Source organism: Mycteria americana, chromosome 13, assembly GCF_035582795.1.
Source record: "Mycteria americana isolate JAX WOST 10 ecotype Jacksonville Zoo and Gardens chromosome 13, USCA_MyAme_1.0, whole genome shotgun sequence".
In the NCBI taxonomy this organism is placed as follows: Eukaryota; Metazoa; Chordata; class Aves; order Ciconiiformes; family Ciconiidae; genus Mycteria; species Mycteria americana.
In genome coordinates this window covers 6908003-6928366 of record NC_134377.1, presented here as the reverse complement: position 1 = coordinate 6928366, position 20364 = coordinate 6908003, and the positions used below count along the sequence as shown (strand labels likewise).

The 20364-nt window shown below is 35.0% G+C and overlaps 2 protein-coding genes across 3 annotated transcripts in view; one reads left to right on the top strand and one right to left on the bottom strand.

The window, feature by feature from the left end:
• Positions 1–20364, top strand: part of RSPH14 (radial spoke head 14 homolog) — a 108206-nt gene that overhangs the window by 12722 nt on the left and 75120 nt on the right. The gene's annotated exons all lie outside the window — the stretch shown is intronic.
• The window catches only part of GNAZ (G protein subunit alpha z), a 79858-nt gene that overhangs the window by 2237 nt on the left and 57257 nt on the right, over positions 1–20364 (bottom strand). The gene's annotated exons all lie outside the window — the stretch shown is intronic.

Here is a 20364-nt window from a genome sequence, read left to right as displayed (position 1 = left end):
TATTTTTTAAAATATTTGGCAACTATGGAGGAAATTCTAAAACTGAAGATTTAGAAACAATAGGTGTAACTTGGGAAAACATGGTTGTGTTCAAGCTTAGGTTAGCACTATAAACAAATTCTTTAGATAAAAGGGATGAGTAATTTTGAAGGATTTCACACTACAGAAACATTCTGCTGTTAAAGTTTTTGAAAAAGTCGGAACTGCTACAGCACAATTATAACATTGCATCATTAGACGTGTAGCTTAGCACACCATACATACTCAGAATTTTTTCCTTGCCTTACTTCTCCCCATTGCATAATGGTAAGCTTGAAAGAATACACGAGAACCACATTCTACTACGGTGGGACAACTTGTATATTTATAGGTGAAAGCTGAGTTTAGCCAGATGTGTTTAACATCTTTCTGCCTGCTGGCCTGAGTAGGCATAATCCATTTATGAACAATTTAGGATGACCACTACAATTACATATTTGGAAATAACAATCTAATGCTGCTATAAACTGAAAGCAGAAAGGTCCGTTACAAATCAACGGCCGTCTTGAATTTTCCTGGTGTGCTGCTGTTGCGACACAGTTACTCATGAGGCAGCGGGAGCTATCCATGGTACCACGTGCTCTTGGAAGGCTGAGTTTATTGATCGGTTTACACCTATAAATAGGTAGAAACGAATGTAATGTTTTGAATAGAAAATATTCTAGATTATTAAAGTAAATATCACTCAAGTATTGCCAAAAGTAGATACAGAAAATACCTCAACCAGGCATTTTTGCTAAGGTCAATGTTTTCCAGCATGTTACAACTTAGATCTTTAGTGCTGTTAGGTTTCATTGGCACATCAGCATTATCATTATCTGACTAACTTTAGTCAGATATTTGTCCAACATGAAAAATGTTTAAGGCATGCACTCATATTTTCTATTTAAAGGAAAACATCTCTTTTAACCAAGTCGTCCTATTCGTATTGAGAGAATGTTGATAAGCAGGGCATTTTACAATTAAGCAACAAGGTTTCACTCCCATCTTTTTCAACACCCAGCAATAATTTTTATTAATAAAACTATTAACGCTTGAATAAATGGATCTTTATTCTGTCCCAGTTCAGCTGTGTTCATGTACTATTGAAAGTAGGAAAAAGATATATGACTGAAAATTTAGAATCATTTTTTTCTGTACAGCAAACATAGTAGGAAAAAAGTGTAGAAACAAATATTCACAAATCAAGGTACATTTTAAAAACCTGGAAATTATATAGATTCTGAAGATTTCATAGGCTCTGAGACAGAGGTAACGTAGGCTGAAAATTTGAATTCTTGTAGTGATCTCTGTTTAATTTCTTTAATATTTTTTAATTTTAACTAGAAGAGTCTTTTAGCTGTGTGCCAGTTATTCTCTTCTTGAAAATTAACATCAACTAATTTTTCAACTTGGTGATAATGCTGTTTGCTATTTTGACCTCCGCGGGCCAGTTTCATACCAGATTCCAAAGCCTGAGTTACGCTCTTTCATCATTCCCATCTAATCCTCTTCAGACACTCCAAAACAATTTTTGCAATTTTGAGCATCTTTAAAATCTCAGAACACTGTAAGACATACCTCCTTCTCGTAGACCTGATCCAATGCATAGCTCTTAAAATAATTTCAAGTAGGTAAACCAGTGTGATGTTAATCACGGCATGAAATTCAATATTCCAACTCACACGTCCAGATGAATTGATTTTGTACGGGAAACATAAAGCTTTTAGCTCTTACCCAAATAACAAGCCTACAGTTAATATTTAGCCTACAGCTAAAATATTAGCTATGGTTCCTGCTCACTTTTTTTTGTTTTAGGCTTTATACTGCTGAAAACATTGTTGTGAGGAATCATGGTTTATTCCTGTTTTATCTTCAACTGTCCTTCCATCTGTTTTGAGATAACACCAAGATTTATTGCACACTGGTCACAAGATGCAAAGAATCCTTGCACAGTCAGCTCTGTAAAGTCTGCTTGCTGATAAACCATGGATAAAATACGAAGAAAGCTTTTCATATACAGCAATATAGATTATAATCTTAACTTCCTTAAAAACAATAAACAAGTTAAATATCTATGGAAATTTTTTCCATTCTAGGTTTCCATAAAGAGATGCCTATATTAAGATTATTATTCTTTAAACTGGTCTCTACGAAAGCTGTAAAAAACCTGTTCAGATCACTGTTTCATGTATTTGTGGAGTCTGTCTTTTTTAACTCAATATATCTTTCATCATTTTTTCTCCCTTCAGACGAAGTGAATTTGCAATACTGTCCTGCTAAATTAAGAAAATAAATCCTGTATCTCTTACTTTCAGTATTCTCAGATAAAGAGATTGCATAAGATTTAATATAATTTCTTCAGCTTAGTCCATATAGCAAATTTAATTAAGATTAGGCATTATTGATCAGCATAGGGCATGATGGAAGGGAGGGGTATTGTGAATGATGGGCATCATTAATGATACATCAGGATACAGTTCCAAATCCTCCCAGTCTGTTGTCTTTGGTCTCGCTTTGTATCACAGTCACATAGTGGATAGTTTCATAATGTGTACAGATCAGGAATTTAGTGACTTCAGAGGAGTCATCAGAGGAAGAACAACTTTCTGTTTGTAAACATAGTGGCATGCCTTGCCATCTGAAAGTAAGAGAAGCTGATTTGATATTTTTCATTTAAATAAGAGAAAAATAATACTGAAAATGTCTGATAAAACTCCTGGAGATTACTGATAGCTGATTTCCCAGTGCTTCCAAAAGGTATAATGAATCAATTTATACAGAACTTATATTTTTTCAAAGAAGCATAGTTTCTTGAAGAAAGCCTGGAATGAACTCAAGCCTAACAGTTTTAGTATGGTCAAAAGTATTTTGGATTGGCTGAAACAGAACACTGTAAGGTTCCTCAAGGGATCATATATACCATATGTCATTCCTAACATATTTTTAAACTATTCTTAAAGTCCTTTTCACAGAACCTCTCCATTCCCACCTGCTGACTGATCTTTCAACAAATAAAAATACATTAATCAAAAGCTACTAATTCATAGATACTGATCAAGATTATTTTCTTCAAGAAGATGTTTTAGCTGATTCCTCAAAGCACAGAAGCAGTCTTAACTTTTTTTCATGTAAGACTGTTCAATTGGTGACTGACAGACACATTTCAGCCCATAGGATGTTTTGGTGTGGCCAGTTTTAAAACCTTTATCATGCATCTGCCTATGTCCTGTTATATATGCCCAGATCCTGGCATTAGTTCTGGAAGCTGCTGTTAGACCTATCTGATTCCACAGTGATGCAACTTGTTTTCAGAAATACCTCTTGTAACAACAAAAAAAAAAAAAAAAAAAAGAAAAGTTCATTTGACTTCTTGCATTTATACCTGATATAAAATACTAGCATTCTTCCCAACTGAATGAAAAACGTATTTGCTTTTTGATGGACTTTTATGCTCTGTATTCTTTTATCATATGTATACAAAGAACATAAATTTTGCAAAAGTTCACAATGCTGTTTACAGATTATGTTCATCTATCCTTGTATCTGTTTTGGTTTATTTTCTGCAGATAAAGAGACTGAATAGGGCAGACTGGAAAATAGCTATGTATTTTATCATTCTGTATAAACATATTATGTCGGATATATTGGTCAAGTACATTTAGAGAATCCATGTTTTCTTTTTTATAATTTAATAACAGAAAGCAGTGAAAATAAGGCATTGGAGATGATACACAGAATTCTTTGTGGAATTATAATGTGTAGCAAGTAATATATTCCTTCTACCAAAGACACCTGCCATAGCACCCAGTGGCAGTGTTCTTGCAGTGCCAACAGGTACAGTACTTTGGACGTTTGCTTACTTTGGATAGTGATTCTATAGCCACTATGACACTTCAGTAATTTCTAACATTGCCACCAATTCTTCTGCAATAATTGACTCCTTTGTTTTCTTCTAATGTTAACCTGTAATGGATTTACTGTTTCAAACAGTATTAGCTGCATTTCCCACATAGATTATTCTGCAGGTATTGCACTCCTTTGTATATGCAAAATTTTGGGTTTCTAAAAACCTTATGTTTACATCATCAGTCACCTCAGTGGTCCAGAGTACGTGAAAAGAAGGGATTTGGGATATCAAAAAAAGAGTATATTTTTTTTACAAGATTATTTACAAATATGTATGTTCCATTTGTCTAGCTTGCGTTCAGAGGGGATGAAAATAATCTAGAGTCTGGGTATTTTTGTTGTTGTTTGACTGTGAAGTATTGTAGCCAGTTTTCCTGTTTGGAAAGTGGAGGTGAGAGGATGATTTTGGCTTTTAATAGAAGTAACAGTATTTTGGGCCTAATTCTCCTGAAATTTGTATCAGTTGCATCTAGTGCATCTCCCTTGACTTCACTAGAGTCGCTCCATATTTCAACTGGTGAGATGAAGAAAGAAGAATCATTCACTGTTTATTACATGAAAAGTAATATGAAAATATAATTTATTTAAAATTTACTTTCTTTTTGTTTTTATTAGAGAATGAAAATACATTTTATTGTTATTACTTCAAATGAATCTGCAACAGTATTGATCATTATTGTTACACTAAAACAGTATCCTGAAAAAATTACCCCTTAAAAAAGCATAGCTGCTGAAATATAAGCAGACTGTTTTACCTAAGCTTTTCAAATTACCTCATATACTTTTGTCATTTTATTTGTGTTACTATTCCTTTTCATTTGCTATGGATTGACTAGGTCAGAATCGCATCCTCTGTTCTCAGAGTTCCATGAAGGCATTGATTTAGTTATTTTAGTGAGTAATTCTGTGTTTACAGATTAAAACCATGGACCTTTGGCAGTTTCTGGTCATTTCAAAAGCTGCAGGAGCACTGGGGCGCACCATGATGGCTGGCACTGCCACAGCAGCAGTATGTAGCCATGTTGAAATCTAACTCACAAGCCTCTTAAGGCATACTGAAATATAAGCAAAATTATATAGTCCCGATATTTGGGGGTTTTTATTTACTTCTTCCCTTGTAACAGTGGGGTCATCTGACTTTTGAGCCTACTTTATATACAGATAGATTTCTAAGTGTAAAAACGTGGCTTTAAAAATCTGTTTGAGGGTTTATTTTTTATTTTCATAATGCAAATCCCGACGCAACAGATAATCCCCTAAAAACATCATAGGTCTGCTTCCAAATAATCATGCTCTTCTTTCCTTCCCTGAATTTGTAGCTGATAATAAAACCATGCAAGAAATTTTTAGCTCAGTTGAAATGCTTTTGCTACTAATTGTCTGGAAAAAAGTGTTTTACAGCTAATACAGGGTTTTGGCCAACTCTCAGAACATTCATGCCAACAGGTTATTGCATTTTAAGACGTTTGTGTTTATTACTGTATTTTGTAGTGATTCATAATACTATCCCTCTACTACCAGATCCTTAGTTGGAGTCTGTAGTCCAAGGACAAAATCAGAACATTAAAACCCTTCCATAAATTGTGAAATGTAATGAACATGTACAAGAGGACTGACAGTTTTAAATTAATGTAAACTTGGTGACCTCTTACATGATGTAAAGTAACAATTAGTAAACTGTTGTAGCTAACACCTACGAAATTTCTTCTTCAATGTAATATCATTATTATAATATTGGTAGGTATTTGAAAGTCATGAAAACCTTAACTAAACTAAATAGAATTTATTTTATTTAAAATGCAAATAAATTAATCAGGAATAATTTCCAACAAAGATGCAGGCTATATTACACCAGTGCAAGACTATGGTTGCATGGTATAAATGCATGATATACCTTGGGAAATGAACCCCCAAAATCCATTTCATATTTTAACTATAATAGTAAAAGTAGAAAAATGTACCACGGGACAATTAGGAAATGTATCAGAAAGGAAAAACCAAATCTTCAAATAACAGTAAGATGTCATCCATATAATCATGAAAACTTTAGGGAAACAGTCAGCACCTACTTACATATGAAGAACTGAAAACTAATTGAAGTTATTCTGAAATATTTTTCTACCTGTTAACACAGAGACATGAAACACATAGTGTTCAATCTCACTTGCCAAGTGGAATTAAATGACAAACAAGTAAATCCAAACCTAAGAGAAAATAGCATACATGGCAAGACAAGGCCCTTATAAATTTTAAGTGGTGGCTTATGATTTGTGCAGTGTATCAACCACATTTGAAATGGCAATGCATGACATGGCTCTCAGTTTTTTATAGCCAGATGACATGTTATTATATCTGAAAATCTTAAATAAGAAGTGATACGTCCACAGTTCTAAGATGAAGGCTGACACTGAAACTGAGCCTAAACATAGATGATGTATCCACTCATATACTCCTATCCTAACACAACAGGCTCGTTTCTGGTTTTGTCAATATTGTAAAACTACTGTACATATTATAGGGGAAGTGAACTTGAGAGGGTTATAGCTTATTATAATAAAAAAATAAAATATTGTACAACTCCCAAAAGAGTTATAAAAATTTTCTATTAACGTGGAGGAAAAATAATGGTAGGAAAAGGCATTCTTCTTCTCTGCAGTGTCTTTTCCAGTTCAGGAGTCCTGAGGGGGATGGCTAGCCAGGTGGTTAGAAAAAAATGTGCTGCTGTAATTTCATAATTATACACAAGCTGGGGTATAAGCAAGATAATGCCAATGCCTTATCCAGATGGCCTTGTTGGGGGCTAATTGCAAATTCTTCTCTGAGCATGAGAACAAGGAATTGGCTGCTTAAGGGAAAGAACATGCTAAGGAACAGATGGCTGCTTCTGTTCCTCCAATAATTCGCAAACATACAAACATCTCTGGTCATCCTCTGGAACAGTAGAGATGTGCTTAGCAGCAAAGAGTTCCAGAACAACTAAGAGTTTTCAAAAGGAAAGACCCTGTTATCAAGATAGCAAGTAATTAGAAAAATCACTTGGTAAATGGAGCCAAATTGGAATGTAGTATCTCCTCACAGCTTTCACATTAAAGCTTTCTGGTCACAGCTGGGAGAGCTTTGAACTTAAAAATGAAAAATTATGAAGAGAGAAACTATCACAAATAAGGGATTTTACTGCCATTTGTACTAAATACCTACGAACTTCATCTTTCAATTATTATTTCTCTTCCATCATTATTTTAAAACTGGTAGGCATTTGAGGAGGCATTGTGAAAACCTTGACTAGACTACATAAAATTTATCTTGTGTAAACCATAAACAATGATGAATAAAATTGGTGCTGGAATGGTAACGTTCACTTTCCAGAAAAGCTGGAAAATCTTTAAATGTCAGTAAATCTTGGAAGAATCAGTGGAAGCTGTTGCTATTTTCCTGTTCAGGCTTTTCCTTGCGATAGTGGCTGGCATTTAGCATATGCTGGTAGCTATGAGCTATTTCATAAAATGGCATGAATCTTTTCTTTCTGTTTCAAATGTGTTGTTTAGAGATCCACAACTTAAGACCTTCTAAAGAAAGCAGGTGAAGCTAAAGTATTTGAAGAAGGGGTGGTGGGGTAAAAAGGTAGTTGAATCTGTTGGATGTAAACATTGGTTTTTCCTTAAGGTTACTATAGAAAAAAATTGAACCCATTCTGAAATAATGACAGTCTACAAAATAAATCAAAGGAAATACCATTGTCCAAGACAGTCATAGTCAATGCAATTCAGGAATTCAAACTATGTTTGAATAAATGTATAATGGAAGGCAGAGGGAAAGCAGAAGAATTTTTCAGAAAAAAAATACAGATGATGCAGAAAGCAAGAGAGAGCCTGGATAAATATAGAGAGATACTTTTTTCTTGTAAAAAAGCCTAGATTGAGTGCTAGTTGAAAGGTCCTTCCTGTCTAGCAGTTAGGCAGTCCTGTTTCAGTGCTGAATGAGAAAGACTTGATTTAAAAAGACTATTGTATGATTCATCATTTGTTCAAAGAAAGAAGACTCCTACAAGAACGCATAGGATCAGGTGGCTGTGGGTCTAAATGGGGAAAGATGATAATTTCATGAGTTACAAAAAATAATTGCTTTCATCTAAAAATCAAAAAGAAGAAACTAACTATCCGTTGGAAAGAAGCAAATAGACTTAATCCAATTCACTCTATGTATCTCTCAAATAAAGAAATTTAGAACCTCACTGAGGTAGGATTAAACTGGGATAAAACACTCTACCTGTGTTGTCCTGTATGTAGCTGTTTCTAGCCTTGGCATCTCCCAGAAGGGACAGGGTAACCAATAGGGGTTTGACTAGACAGAATTGTTTTGCCTTTCCAAACCCTTTGGGATCCCAAAGTTTTCCTGGAAAATGTTAGGAATTCTAAAATGTCAAAATTAGAAAGGGTGACATAGAAGGGTAAGTCCCATTGTGAATTCATTAAGAAGTGTTCTGAAGTCACTTAGCAGCTTAACTTACTCTACAAGCAGACAAACTCATTATCCCATCACCAAAGTAGTATGTTACATTGGTCTAAAACCACTGCAGGAATTCCTGACCAGTTGCATGGTAAACAAAACAGGAAGGAGGTCACAATAACTAGAAGCAGCTATGCCAATATAGCACCTATCATATGGATATATACATACACATGCCGTCTATTTGTGTCCTTCCTACCAAAATTCCTTTCAGTGTCCTACATATATTAGAGGAATGTGAAGTGGAGAAAGGTGCAAAACTAACATAGCATGTTATGTATTATGCCACTGCAATAAAGGGAAATTAAAAGGGATTATAAAAGAAGGTTTTATATTAGAGGAACCTTGAATCTCTACTATGAAATGAGCATATAGAAGAGCATATAGAAGGCTGAGAAACATGGATGTTATGAAGTGGAGCCCTGAAGAAATCTTGTGTGATTTTGGATAGGAAGATATACATTTATATGGTGAGGGCAAAAAAATGTATTAAGTGTGAAACAAGCTTGCTTCCAGTTTTTTTAAACAGATTCATCCTCAAATCAGGAGGAAAAATTATACTAGCAAACCAAATTTGTAAACTACCAAATTAATTCCTCATTATTTTAGTGTCCTGTAATTGTTTATACTTACAGTTTGTACATGAAAATGTAGAACAGGTAGAGGAGGCAGTAGTCAATATTTGATACCTCTTTTTCAGAGAAGAAAGGGAAAATAAACCTGACAAAGCGGTACTGCAGCATACTGTCTGCCTGGATTATTTCCTGTGGAGTATTACTACTGTCTTTACAGAGAATTCTGCAGATGATAACTGAATCTGGCAGTATGAACGAGAATTACATAGGGACATTTAGTCTTGGCTATTGTATAGGATAACAATGAAAGCATTATGAATATTTTATCACGTATCATCTCTGTGACTGGAAAAGAATTGTAGTGTTACTGAGGCTTATTGTGGACTAGACTAGACAAAGCTGATTTAATTGGGAGTATTACTTTAACAGAGTCGTGAACGTTTGTCTTTGAAAATTGATCCCTGCAACTTTTTAAGTGTGCACTGAAACAGCAAGTCACGTCTGTAGGAGTACATGGTAAGTTAAGCATTGTTATGTAGTAGTTATATGGGTGCCAATGACAGACTGGGGTAAACCACTCTTTAATACTATCAAAACTGTTTTATATTCCTAGATCAGGAACAATACAGATTTGTTAATCCTAGTAAGTACAGTGTGACACCAAGCTATGATTATACTAAGGAGAGTGCCTGAGCTGAGAAAGAAGTTTGATTAAATTTCCTGACAGGAGGATTAGATTTTGAGCCAGGAGATTTCCAAGCAAAGGAACAGGACAACAAGTGCTTCTGCTAGGACTTACAAACTAAAGGGAACCTAAAGAAAGGATATTTAGAAAACTCTTGGAAGAACAGAGGAAAAGGTTACTGAGCCCAAGGATCAGAAAGAGTGGGGCACTTCGTCATTTAATAGAAATGCTAGAAGATCCAGATAAAGGCTACTCCAGTATGTGTGGCCAAGGTATTAAAGGCTGTTCCACAACATGGAAGGGGGAAGAATGAAAGTGGAGAAATACATGTAGATTGAGTTATTTCTTGTGACTAGCTATACATCTCTTCTAAGCAAGGTGAAGTACAGGAAAACTATATTTAGAAGTCATAAAATGTGCATGTGATAGGTGCTATATTTATCACTTCTCAGAATTACAAGTCCAGAGGAAAGTTCTAGAAAAAGGTATGCTCAGGAGAATAGAAATATGGGGCAGTCAGTATTGGTCCTGTGCCTGATAGAACAGCAACACAAGCCAACATTTCTGGGAAGGAGTAATAAGGATATATTGGCAAAAGAAATGCTACTGGAGCTGACACAGGCCAAAATAAATTTAAAGTCACAACGGGCCAACATATTAAAACCTACACATTACATAGATAGTGTCCATCCAGGGCAGCGCTGCTAGGGCTGCAGTAAAAGTACACAAGTTAAATGGTATCATGGAATATACCTCTTCTCACAGGTCTCCATTTAATCATTAAAGTGAGCGGGTAGCTTGCTTTTTCTCCTTAAAGGAAAGCTGGCTATGTTTCAGTTGCTCAACAAACAACTGGTAACATTCTCCTTTTAGCGCCTCAAAGGTCAACAAAGCTTTATGCTACATAAGCCTCTTGACATAAGAGTTACGAGAGCTTGCACTGTGCTTCTCTGTGTATTATTTTGGGGGGCAAGCAGTTTTAAGAGGGCAAACATGCCGTAAAAGGAATGTAAGAATAAATCTTCGGTGTCTTTGACAGTGCCAGAAAATTAAGATTTCCCAAGTACAAATTAAGATAGTTCTTAACTTAGTTCTAAGAAGCAAATTAGCAGCATATAATACCAATGCTTGCTTTGGGGGAGTGAGGTTTTTTTAAGCATTGTACAGTATTCCAAGCAAACTGCATATTTCTGGAGTTTAGAAAAAAATCTAGTATAAAACATTTTCTTGTTAAAATCATATTCATTTACAATCTCACAGTTCTTGAAAATATATCCAAAGTAGCTTGAACATCCATATTTTAATTGTAAATATCTGGATGTTTTATCCTTAGATTGAGTTATATATATGGTAATAGAGGCCAGCTTTTTTATTCCTGGTAACATATTTCAATTTATTTCAATGCTTACTCATTGTTTTCAAGTGGGGTGGTTTTTTTGTTTTTGTTTTCTTTCAGGCCTTTAGATTATTTGCTTAGCTCAAGGGCAAAAGGAGCATTTCAAGTACATATTCGACATAGCTGAAATGTTGCATAGTTTTACGCATAAAGTGGTCCAGGACTTTAGCTATCCTCATGTGGGACCTTTAAGCTTAATATCAGCCTTCAGTGTCTAGGCAATAAGTAACTTAACACTGCACTGACCTACAAGGAGAGGCTTAGGGAACTGGGCTTGTTTGGGCTGGCAAAGAGGAGGCTAAAGGGTTATCTAATGACAGCCTACAATTACTTGAAGCATAGTTACAAAGATGATGATGCTAAACTCTTCCCAGCAGTATCAGATAAAAGAGTAAGCAGCAATGAACACTAATTGCAGCTTGGGAGGTTCAGTTGTTAGGAAAAAAAAATTTCACTGGAAGACTAGCACAGCACTGGAACAATTTGCCTAGAAATTTTGTGAAAACTCCATTCATAGAGGTTTTCCTCATTCAACTAGATAAAGCTATAGCTGGCCTGATTTACTGTTGGCAGTAGTCCAGCTTCAGCTGGGATGATAGGATAAGTGACCTTCAGAGATCCCATCCTGCCTACATTTCTATAATTCCATGAATTGAAAAACATGTTTGTAGTTGAATCCATAAATGAGAATTCAATTTTATGCATGCAGTTCTGAGCAGATCTCAAACTTTTCATCCCAAAGAGGCGAATTCAAGCATAAGGGCTATCCTTTTGATGGAAAGAGTAATACTACACTGTCACTATCCTGTTGGTGAGGCAAGATGAAAAGGAAATGGTCAAAGAGTGGAGTTGTGGCCTTTGTGGAATACCCTTTTTTTATTGTTTTCTGTTCTTTCAAGCTCTCAGGACCTTAGAGTAGCCCCTAAGCTATTAAAATACTGCAGAAATCTGTATGAGAACTATATGAGAAAATGCAAGTAAAAAGAAAAATGTTTATTCACTGTTGCAGACTATTGACTAACTTACCTTTTGTAGTTTATGCATAACCCAAGCTCTAGCTGATAGATTATTTGTAAAGAAACAATGCTTTTCATTGCACCTTCTTTGAAATATGCATTTTTCTAATACATTGGGGGGTGGGGAAGGGTGTTAACAGGGTGAATATTGGTTCCTGTCACCCAGACAATTGTTTGCCTTAATTGAAGTGAAACAATATATTGCATACATAAGAGAAAAATAATTTTTTTTTTAAATTAAAGAACTCCATTTCTTTTTGCCACTAGTACGCTACTAGAATGCGCTAGTAAGCTTAATAATTTTGTGTAACAGAATAATGGCAGTGGGACAGATTGCAAAATCCGGTGCCTGTGAATGCCCTTTCTCTGGGTACAAAACATTTGAAATCTGAAACATCAGTAACAAGAGTCCAACCTGATAAACTATGATAAAAAGAAAAGAGGACTTCTCAAGTAAGGAGGTTTTCATTTTGACACAATCAAGCCCAGCTTTAAAAGAGGACTCTCTGGATATTCACGAAAGCTAATAGATATAAGTGAGATGAAGGATCATTTGTAACAGTTAGTAGAATTAGAAAACATAGAGAAAACCAGGAAGAATTATCACAAGTATGGAATGACTATCAAATGAAAAAAAAATAAATAAACTAGTTCTCTTCAGTGTGGAAAAAGAAATAGCTGAGAGAGAACAAAGTAGAGCTCATAAAATCATGAATGGTATGGAAATGGTGAATAGTGAATTATTTTTGTAGTACTTCTTACAACACAAGAAGTAAGAAACATCAAATTCAGTTATCTGACAGCAGACAAGTATTCCTTCCATGCAGTGCATAATTAAATGTAGAACTCTGTCATAAGGTGATAGAGAATAATCATAGTAAACGTCATAAAAGTGTAATTGGGTTCAAAAAGTAATTAAATTAAAAGGGCACTTAAACAGAAAGATGTTGATGCAACCCTTGGTTCAGTTATCTGGTACAGTATATTGCAGAAAGTATCAGTCTATGCTTGATCTGTTCCCATATTCTTTCCTAAATGTCCACTGTTGCCCGCAGTTGGACACAGACTACTGCAGATACTTGCTGTGACCTGGTACAACTGTTTTGTATGTTATGGCTGTCAGAATAGCTCATCCTTTTTGTGAAATCAGCTATTTCATTCCCTGTTGGTGAAAACTTCTCCTTTACATAACACATGTAAAATTGCTACAGTTCCTAGGCAATTTTGCCTTTCCAATTAGTCTTGTCCACTTAAAAAAAAAAAGAGTTTGTTTTACAAACTTCACCATCATTTGAAGCAGTGAGTGTTTCTCACCAAAAAGGTAAGCAAAGGGTCTTGGAACTAGAAGTACTGACCTCTAGTAATTTGCATTGTGCGACACTGGAATGTACGAATGACAGGAGGATAATGATATTTTCTCTTAGACCCAGAAAAAAAAGAAAGAAAGAAAGAATGAAAGAAAGAAAACTGGCCCATGTTGATGCTGAACCAGTTTTCACCAGAAAAAGTTGGCCACTAGTTTCATTCTTCAGTAGTATCTGAACAATAAAAACAGCCTATTATACAAGAAAAAGGTAAATACCACTTTATACCGAGAAATTCACTGCAGGGGGGAAAAAAATGAATACCCACAAAACCTGAGACTGTTTCTCAGATTGGGCAACATCTGGAGAAGGACACATTTTGCCCTCACAGCGTAAGCAGCTGAAATTCTTGCAGGAGCACTGGCATTTTGTTTTATTGCATCTTTGAAGATATTTTAGGTGGGATGCTTACAGAGTTTGGTGCAGCTAAAGCTCTTGTCAGAACAATGGCTATCTTCCCTTTTTATCCCATCTGTGTTGCAAGATTAATGTAGCATACTTCAGGAGCAAGTGGTTATTTCAGATCTTTTAGCAGCCTTGCCTATAATTCTAACATAGTTCTTGCCATCATGCTGGTCTTGAGGTTGCCTCCTACTAACCTAGAAGAAACATAAAGGCTGTAGGGCACATAGGTCAGTGTTCAGAGTCAAGAATGAAAACAGAACAGAGAAGGAAAGCTAAATGAAAAAATGCAAAGCAACATCAAATAGAGGGTCTAAATCTGGGTCTGATCTTGGCCTTTTTTGCGTTAGCTGAGAGGAGTACTGAGGAATACAAAAGCAGCATGCTTAGCAGCATGGAGAAAGAAAGAATCTTGTCTTCACTTTCAATAAATTATTCTGGTTTTAAGCAGTATTACTGGAATTTAGAGCAAATCAGTTTCAAGAGATAATTTCCATGAAGTTATTTTAGAGTAATTGGAGAAGAATGAAAGAAATGGTGATGTATTCTGAAAAAATGCTTCTCCCATATTTTCAATGAAACTTCTAGTCTGTTGAGCTGCAGACAAAGAAGTAAAAATGATTTTGTCTGATCAAGACTGAATTTAAAAAAAAAAAAAAAGCCACATTGTGGTGACATGACGTAAATCTCCTTGTTGGTACAAATCACTATTGCTAAAGTTGCTCAGAAGAAAAAAAAAAACCAAAACCAACTTTGATGTGGAATTTGTTCAGCCTTTTGGTGGATCATTTCTTCCACTTTGTGTAGACACTGAGAATGATCCACACACTTCTTCATCAGACCTTTTTTGTCTTTTTTCTGATCTCTACCGCTCCAGTGCTAGGCTCTCCCGGTGTCTCAGACCTTACTTTAAGCAATTTCCACATGTGGGTGGGTACTCACTAAGCAGAGGGTTAGCTACACCACCATCTGGGTTATCAGGCCATCTCCCTTCTTTTGACACTATTTCATTATATGCTTTACCAAATTCAACTGAAATTAGCTACTAAGTAATCATATCTACACATCTTCAATTTTTTTTCACCTGGCGAAAGGGAGACATTCACTATTGCTATCTGTCCAAGCAGATTTTGAGCTGTAAAATAGGTGGAAAGACTCCATCAATTATAGGGAAAGGTTGAATAAGTCCATTTTGGTTTACAGTTACACTGCTGTAAATTTTGAATATTTCTAATGATGTTACCGGAGCACTGCAAAATTGAAGCCATCAGAACATGGCTCTGTATTACACCAACAAACTACATTATGAATCTTAAGAATCACACTGTTTTCTCCATGCAAGAAAAGTTACATTTTTTTCATTTACAGTCACCATAATGTATACTATAAGCATATTGGAAAGAAAAATAAAATTTTAAAGAATATTATATCATAATAACAGTTTCTGCAAGAAGTGCAAATATCTTTTAAAATCAACTTTTTATGGACATTTAAAACATTACACATACACACACCATTTTGCATAGAAAATTTCTTGCAACAAGTCCTCGTATCAGAAATGTAAGTTTACAGTCATGTTAGAAGTCCACTAGTCCACTATCTACTGTCTGTTCAACAACTTTCATCTTTCAGTCCCAGTCAGCACAAAAATCTGCAGTAGACTTCTGCTTTTAACACTGACTTAACATTAAATGCTGAATCAAGGTCAAGATTCATCTTCAGTGTTGTCAGATTTTTCATCACAGTGTATGAAATGAACCTCCCAGGAATTAGTGACCACCACAAAACATAAATATACAGAAATACACAATAAGCCATGAAGAGAGAGAGAAACAAAATTAATTATACGTGGCATATATCACTGATATTTCTTAAGATATTTCTAAAAATAATTACAATTTCACTAAGAGCCTGTTTACAGGAACTTACTCTAGAATGTAACACAAAAAGGATCTAAACCGGAAGAACATCAAAATTGCAAACTTAAATGCTCAAGTGTCAAATGCTGAAATCATAGTTGCCTATATAGGCATGCCTATAACGACTATAGAGTGTTACTCATGTAAATCTCACGTTACATGAACACATAGGTTTTTCTTCATTGTACCCTGTCTCATTCATCTTGCAAGATGGACAATGTCACGTGCTAGTCAATATTTTTCTTTATTGTCACAACTCAATTTATAGACTCGTGCTTTACTATAAACTTAACTATTTATGAGCTGCTCAAAAGACAGAATTACCAGTTTCTTCTCAAGCTTATAATTATTGTATCTGAATATTTCATTGGCTATATTTGTTTTCACAGCATGTTGTCAGATCAAGAGGTACTGTTAAAAGCAACGTATAAATAGGGAATTTATAGTCTATACAATGAGAAATTATAGTTAGAAGGAACCCAATAATTCTAGACACCCAACCTAATTTTCTAGAACCTAATTTTTCAGCACATGTATTTATTTTTTTAACAAAGTTTAATAGGTTTTTCAAGCTATCATTGATATCTGGTGTAGCTCTGAGTAGTCAGACCTACTACAAATCAAATCACAGGATCTCAAATTAGGTCCCTCTGAGAAAAGTAAAGAATAATGTGGGACTACCTGTGAAAGTTTTCATTTAAGAAATTGATTTGGAACCAAAAAGGAACATGGACCTATGCCAGGATCTAGTACAGTTATTCAGAGTAGCATTCAGCTGCTTTAGCCATATGAACTTTCTCTGTTTTCCTATAATCCTATGTTCCATTCATTTCACATTTTCCTCCCTCTGCAACAGATGATGGCAGCATTCCTCCAGTTGACAGTCTTACTTATCACATAAGCCCTCATTAATCATAGAAAAACCATTATATTCATTGAATGAGGCAGAAAATCCATGGAAAAAAACATCATCACTATAAAGCCTGAATCAAAATATAGAGAAACAAGATATTCAAAATAAAGTTACACCAACAATATTCTCCCATTTACTAACTTTGGATTATCTGATTTCACCAGATTGCTTAAACCCCACTCCACCTTATCCTCTACCCACACTGCTTCACAATCTAAACTTACTCCCAACCTTCTCACTCTTCCAGTTCTGTTTCCTCCTTAGACTTGTACATTCTAGATGAGAAACAGTGCTTATATAATTTTGTACAGTGCTTATAATTTTGCTTATAAACAGTGCTTATAATTTTGCTTCTCTCCCCAGCTTTCTTATCACTAAACTGGTACAATAAGACTCCTTAGTCGTTTTGGTGTGTGCATGTGTATCAGCGTCTGATAAAGGATCTTGGCTGTGGCTACTTCTAAATTGATCCTACTGTACTATTCTAAAATTCCTTCTCTCCTACATTGGGGAAAATTTCTTGTGGTGCTTTACACTAATCCTAGAATTTGCAGTGCTAGAAGATAAGGCTGTTCCTTTTGTACATCCATTCCCAAATTTTATCATTCATGATATAGGTGAATTTTATGTAGCCTGAATTTTTTTTTTCCTAAACTATGGGATTCCATATATGTCTGAACATACCACATTACTTATTTTTCTTTGCCATCTAATAATTCCAACTGAAATTGATAACTGAGATCAAGAGGGATGTCAGATGCCCCAAGATTGAGTTACACACAGTGAGGGCCTTTTCACAAGGAAGTGTCTCATGGGTCTCTCCTGCTCTCAGGAAACAATAAAAACAGTGCTGTTAGCTTATTTCAAAAAAATTATCCTGTTGCTTGGATTGTTGCTTGTGGGATCACAAGAGGAATTATGGTCACATCATAGGAAGTGCTGGTAGAGTAATGACAATTTGGGTAACAAACAGAATAGAGGAATAGGGGAGAAAAAAAGGAAGCTCTTTGAGCATCTGATCTTTTCTGTTATTACAGAATTACAAGTCATACTAACTTTTTTTTTTTTTTAAGTCTTACTCCATGCTAATAACAATGCAGTAATCACAGCAGCCTGTGTGATGTCTTTTCCAACAAATCAACTTTTAGTGTTGTCTCTGTAAAATAACTGCTGTCTGGTTGGTGAGTTCTTAATGGATCGTAGATTGAATCAAGAAAGAGACATTCTGAGAATGAGTTATACCAGAGGAAAGAAGAGAAAAACTAACAAAGTTATTAGCTTTTGCAATCTTGAAGGGACTTCATTTATTTGCATGGCTGCTTATCACCTGTCCATTTCTTTGATTTCTTAAAGAAATGTAGAATGATTTTCTATTCAATCCATTAAAAGGGAGAAGGTTATATTTTGATTTTGGTTTGTGTACAGCTTCTCTATTTTCAACTTGGTGATTATACACTAGGTCAGAAATACTGTAATTAATTTTGTACCTGATTATAACAGAGAATAATTTTGGTCCAGTGAGTCCTCAACTTAGCCTAAGCACGGAGTGAGAACTCAAGATGTCTTCTCTTCCAACCTCTGTTTTCCGTTGCATTCATTTTAAGTTCCTCTTCAGGTTTCCATGGAAATAGCAGAGAATTGTGCTTATATTCTTGGCATTAAAATATTCATAAAAAGAGATAAGGAGATGGTTTATATGGCAGATGCTGTATTGCTGAAGCAGGCAGTCAAAAAGTAAGCTCCTTGTATGTAAATGATCATATATATAAGTGAATATATTCTTCACAGGGAGAGAAGGAGGAATAGGTAGTATAAATCTGACCTGCAGAGAAACCAGGAATTTCTATCTGAAATGCAAGACTTCCCAGAACAATGCAGAATAAAATGCTGCTAAGATTTTACCATTAGAAGTTGAAATCTTTCTCAAGGGAACAGAAGATTATATAAACTTGCTACAGAGGCACATGTTGTACTAATGATCACATATTTTAACTAAAATGTCTTCTCTAATGAAAAATTGTGTGTTTCTTGAAACAGAAATTCTTGGGTTGCTGTCAACAGCCAATATATTAAAGTCTTTCAACCCGAAGTAAAATCTGTCTTCTTCATAGAGAAAATAATTTTGAGCAGACCCATGAAAATCACATTAACAGTATTTCAGATTTTCCAATTTAAAATGGGCAAGTAACAATTAATTGCATTTATTTAAAAACAGACAGAAGCAGACTTTGATTAAAAATGTACATCTAGTTGTCCTAGTAGTTGTGCTGTATGTGCTAGGAGGGCAGTGAACTATATACTGAATATAGGACTGATTCCCCTCTGAAATCTAAACACATTAACTACTCATCATAGATGCAAGCCCACATTTACACACCAGGACTAAAAGTAAACTGTGGGCCATACCAGAAGGATGTCTTTACTATCTCTGAATGCAGGAATCACGCACTCACCTTTCTTCATTATGGATGTAGTAGGTTGGATGAGTCTGCCATTCATCCTATATGCCCTTGCAGTGGCATTACACAAGTAAAATGAAAAGTCTGCCTTAAGCCTTTCCTGTGTGATTTCCAGCATTGTCTGCCACAAGGCCAGATGAGATTTATGGCAGGAGTCTGAGCACATACAGCTGGACTAAAGAGAATTCAATCTGCTTACTGGCAAGGGCTCTTAAATACAGTGTAGACTGTCATTATCATCACTTCTTGGCAGTCCTGCCTCTCTTAGCACCTAATGGAATCTTGAGAAATATTCCAAGACATCATCTATTCTCTTAGAAGTGGAAAAAAATATACTACAATTTTGAGCCTCAAGTCTTGCTGTAATGCTGCGTGTGTGTAAATAATAGTTGAAATGGGCAGGTATTGCAAATATAACTGTATGGCACTTACTAAAATTATCTGAGATTTTTTTATAAGTACAATAACCTATATCACCAAATGCAGTTAAAAATCCTTGATGAATACAGTATTAACAGTAAAGAAAGTTTAGCACATAAATCCATGCAATGTCAATCATGTCAGCACACCTACTTTAGAATTCCCCATGTTCAGAACTGTATCTTGAAATTCAAACTGCTTCTATATCTAGTAGGTTTATAGATATATATACACACACATGTACACACACACAAATAAAAATTTATTTTGTTATGTATTGAAATGGAACTTCAGCAGTAACTAGTTTGGCAGTGAATGGAGAAATGGAAGAGAAGAACTTAGATAAAAATTAAAGGAAGCCATTTTCTTTGGCTGTAATATTCAGGGAACAGTATATTAAATGTCATTTAGACACAAAAAAGCATAAATTTTTGAAGGTGATAATACAACTAAGTAGAAGACGATAAAAATGAGTAGATTTGTAGTGGTGCTAAGGATAGTCTAGATTACTTTTAAAAACCTTTTTTTTCCATTTGTGTCTTGATTTTTTTTCAATAATGTAGTTATTTATCCAGTTGAATTGAAGTATGACATGAGGATAGAAATTAACTTTGCTTTCTTACTTCTGCATTAGTTATAAGGGTCTGATGAAATTTACATATAAACTTGATGTGCTTTACAGAATGTTGAAAGAACAAATATAAAGTCAAACCTGCTTTTTTTCTAACCAACACCCTTTTTTTTGTCCTCCTTCTACGATATACTTATTTCTGACTTTCTTA